A 4,878-nucleotide genomic window follows, 5' to 3' on the forward strand; every position below is an offset into this window, starting at 1 on the left:
GTGGAAATCTTGTGACAATTTTTCATGGAAGGATGAGGACACACCACAATGGATTCTACATGGTATGCCTTCCTAATAGCCCTTCTTATATACCATCCCCCGAAATGGTCCACTCCTAATAGCTCTTCCTAAATCTTTTCTCTCTCACGTACTCTCCAAAGTTTCCAGTTGTATTAGTTCTTCTCTCTACCTCTCCTATCTTTTCTCTTTTTGTTCTCATGAAGATTAACTGCACCTCCTCAATTTTTCAAGTCTTCTCTCCTTCCACAACAATACCCTGATAAACAAACCAAGTAAATACTGTTTCTTTTACCCTCAGGAAGAAATGGAGAAGGTGATCACAAAAACTTGTAATTTGGTATTTTCCTCCACACCACACTTTATTTTTAACCTAAAGATTAATGTCTTGGAATATAAATAGCTACTACACTGTAATTTTGAATAAGTATACCATAAATGATATCAATTTTATTAAACTTGTGTAAAGAAGTATTTCTATAATTCATCTAAATGTCAGCTGGGTTCCTCCCAATACTTCCAAAATTCAGGTAGGCAAAGGGCTGTATTAGTTTGCTGTGGTTGCCATGACAGAGTACCATTGACTCTGTGGTTTACAACAGAAATTAATTTTCTCACAATTCTGGAGGCTTGGAAGCATAAGATCAAGTTGTTGGCAGGTTGGTTTCTTCTGAGGCCTCTCTCCTTGGCTTGGAGATGGCCCTTTCCTCCCTGTGTATGTCTAAATTACCATTATAGGTAATTTGTTTAATGTTTATGATTCTTGTGGAGAAAATAAACATAATGCACACATTTAAAGTATTCTTCATTTATCTTTGCATTAGTGCTTAAAATACATATTTCTCTTTCAAGATGACATTTAAAAATTATTCTAATACAATAGCAGCAGAAATATAATTCTGCAATATTTAAGAGCTAAACTGGAATCCATAATTAAGCTATTCTTATGTTTAGAATAGTGATTTTGAGGCCAGGCATGGTGGCTCATGCCTGTAATCCCAGCACTTTGGGAGGCTGAGCTAGGTTGATCACCTGAGTTCAGGAGTTCAAGACCAGCCTGACCAATATGGTGAAACCCTGCCCCTACTAAAAATACAAAATTAGTCGGGCATGGTGGCACATGCCGGTAATCCTAGCTACTTGGGAGGCTGAGGCAGGAGAATCACTTGAACCCGGGAGGTGGAGGTTGCATTTAGCCGAGATCATGCCATTGCACTCCAGCCTAAGCAACGAGCAAAACTCAGTATCAAAAACAAACAAAGAAACAAACAAACAACACAAGAATTGTGATTCTGAAATAAATACCACTACCATGTAGCTCTGCTGTAAGCTTTCTAGATTTCGTTTATTATTTATTTATTTGAGACAAAGTCTCACTCTGTCACCCAGGCTGGACTGCAGTGGTGTGATCTCAGCTCACTGCAACCTCCTCCTCATGGGTTCAAGCGATTTTCATGCCTTAACATCCCGAGTAGCTGGGATTATAGGTGTGCAGCATCACATCTGGCTAATTTTTGTAATTTTAGTAGAGACGGGGTCTCGCCATGTTGGCCAGGCTGGTCTCAAACTCCTGGCCTCAAGTGATCTGCCTACCTCAGCCTCCCAAAGTGCTGAGATTACAGGTGTGAGCCACTTTGCCCAGCCTAGGTTTGGTTTAAACACACACACATACAATTTCAGTTGTGGGTGGCTTTAGAAGTTATACTCCATGCACTTTTTTAAAAGAGTTCCAAAAGAGCCAACCAGTCCACAAGACAGGCAGAAAAGAGTTAAGCAGGATAAATAGGACTCCTACATAACATTAAAGCATGCAAAAATCTGCAGAAAACAGGGAGTACTTCAAGGTTGGCCTACTGTCTTCTTTAGAACTGATTTCATCTTAACATTTTTAAAAGGTGGACATTTTAGCATCATCAAGTCCATTTAGGTGACATGTTTCTTTTGTGTTAACTTGACTCTCCTGAGTGACCTAGTTAGTGAAGCAGTCATGGGTACTTTCGTCACCAAGCAAATCAAGCCTGCAAGAAAGGCAGCCAATGTTCAAAATACCATGTTATTGTTGAATACATTCAATTTATTTTCAACATAAACATGTAACCTCAATAATGAAATGTGTAACTAATGCGAGCTCCTCCAACAAGACCAAGACAGCATCTCTTCTTCTTGTAAGGCTTAGGTTTTGCCCAGAATTCCCAATATAGGGAATAGCCCATACCAAGAGTCATTGCTCGCACAACAAAGCCTTGGGTTGCCATACACATGTGGGTCAGGTGAAGGAAGGTTTTCATATTTCCCCTGATCTTTAATTTGTTAATTCATATGCAACAATTGCTGCAAAACCTGCTATTCCAGTGGGGATTAATGGTGTATCTTCAGCTTTTCAAATAGGTTTTGATTCCTGATCTTCATTATATGAAGAAAGAAAAACATCTGTGTTGGTTGATATAGTGATTGCTTGAAGAATCTTCTGAGAGCAAGAACCTCTCACAATCCAAATGGCTTCTCCAATCTTTACAGTTTTCCATTTTTTTCTTATTATTGAGTTTTAGGAATTTAGGAATTTGTTATATTTTGGATATAAATCCTTTGTCAGATAAATGTTTGCAATTATTTTCTTCCATTCTTTCATTTTATTAACAGTGTCTTTTGCAGATAAGTTTTTAATTTTAACAAAATCTGACATAACTTTTTTTTCTCTCATAGATTGTGCTTTTGGCATTATATCTAAAAACTCATCTCCTAATCCACATCATATAGATTTTCTCCTAGGTTTTCTTGTAGAATTTTTATAGTTTTACACTTTACATTTAGGTCTATGATCCATTTTGAGTTAATTTTTGTGAAAGGTGTAATGTGCTTATCTAGGTCCTAGGACCATTTGTTGAAGATCCTTTCTCCACTGAATTGTCTTTGAATCTTTGTCAAAGATAAGCTGACTATATTTGCGTGGGTCTATTTCTGGACTGGTTTTCATCGATATATGTAGAAAACTTACTGTTAGGTAGCTTAATACCTACTTTAGGTATTCAAATTTATTCTCTAAGAGGTAGAAAACAAGTGCCCCCAAGTCTGCTATCTCCCCAGAAGGAAAAAAAAAAGATAAAAATAAAATGCATTTAATTTCAATCAGCATGCATGTGTATGAAAATCTACCTCAAAATAGCTAAAATGGTAAAAGATGTGTTGCTATTTTAAAGTCAGAAGAGTTGGATTTGCCTCCGGCAGCTTTAAGCTTCCAGGGTGTTATGGCTCACTAGTTTCAGGTTAGAAAATTAGAAATGCAAGGCATGTATGGTTTCAGTATCTGCCATTCTATCATAATTTCATAGTACAAGAGTTTCCAGGGAGGGACCTAAGGCAGAGGGTGGGAGGGAGGGGGCAAAAATTTATGGAGAAAAGAATGAAAGGTACCAAGAGAACTAGTCCAACTATCTGTCTTTATTTTTAACAGCTTTCAAAGCAAGTCATGCATGCTGAGCACTGCAAAAACACCAGGCATTTGTGGAGGGGGAAAAAAAAAGTCTTCTGGGAATGCACCGCTTGAGGGGAGAAAATGGCTTCATAAAGAAATGATGCAAACACCATACTTTGCCCTGCCAGCAACTTCTCTCTCAATTTGCAACTGCAGAATGAAATATCCACTACACCAAAGCCTCAGTCAGCTGCAAAAACAATGTATTGTAATCTGATATTTATTTTTTCTGAAATGGATCCACGGCCCTGACATTTCAGACTCTGAAGCTTTGCAAAGCACCCAGAGAGCCTTTGCTGCCCTTGGGGGAGTGCAGAAGGCCATGAAACATCCTCACTTTTGCAATATAATTTTTCTTCAAGAACCCACGCCAGAGTTGGATGAGTTTCCATCCAGCTTTGGGAGGGAAAAACAAAAATGAATTAATTAAGCTTACCAGACAGCCTTCAAAAAGTGTAATGTCAGCCCTTTATTATGATATAATATCAGCCAACACTTGGTTCACTTTCCCTGGGAGATACTGGATTGGAACTGCTCATATGGAAGAAGCACTTGGCTGTCCCAGCCCATACACTCAAGTGATTTAAATCTAGTCTCAGGAGAGACTTGACATCATAAAGGGAAATTGTACTCAGGTTTTCTAATCTATGAAAACATTACCTCAATACTGCTAAACTTAAGCCTTACCACCATTTCTTTCTTTCCCTCTGTCACAAAACTTCATGGAAGAGGAATCAATGCTTCACTACTTCACCACCTAACATTTCCTTAACTCTGAGATCCACTGCCATAGAAAATGTGAATGATGCTCTTCCTTTAAAGGTCACTAAGGACCTCACATTCTTCCATCCAACATGTATTTTTCAGTTGCTGTGGACTTTACCATTAGACACCACTTACCAACCTTTTTTTCCATTCCGAAGCTTTGTGTTTCCTTGCCTTTTGTGGACATGCTACCGGAAGTTTCCTCTTTGTCTCTTTTCGGTGCATTTTCCAGACCCTTCCTTGTGCTCATTCTCCAAGGTTCTTTATTTCAACCTCTTATTCTTTTATATTCCTTTTCTCAACAAGCCCCCATTCCCATATTCACAGCTATCATCTCCTTGATGGCTGGCACTTTAGCAGCAATCTTGAATCATGAAGTACCCTTGAGGATGAAATTCACCAGTGGAGGATGCTGAAGCAGGGTATTAGAAGAAACTTGCCAACCTCCTGATTTCTTTTATGTAGAATAAGCCCTGTGTGTTTAAGCCATTCTTCCTTTGAACTTCTTATTTTATGCAACAGAATCGAATTTAACTAATACAAATAGGTACCAGCCTGGGTATTTTGGCTCATGCCTGTAATCGTAGCATTTTGGGAGGCTGACTTGCAAAGATCACTTGAGG

At 38.5% G+C, this 4,878-nt stretch overlaps 1 pseudogene; it reads right to left on the minus strand.

The window, feature by feature from the left end:
- Positions 1 to 2,117: 2,117 nt before the first annotated feature.
- Positions 2,118 to 4,442, minus strand: LOC100424424 (HIG1 domain family member 1A, mitochondrial pseudogene; annotated as a pseudogene).
- Positions 4,443 to 4,878: the final 436 nt, after the last annotated feature.

Source organism: Macaca mulatta, chromosome 10 (assembly GCF_049350105.2).
Source record: "Macaca mulatta isolate MMU2019108-1 chromosome 10, T2T-MMU8v2.0, whole genome shotgun sequence".
Classification (NCBI taxonomy): domain Eukaryota; kingdom Metazoa; phylum Chordata; class Mammalia; order Primates; family Cercopithecidae; genus Macaca; species Macaca mulatta.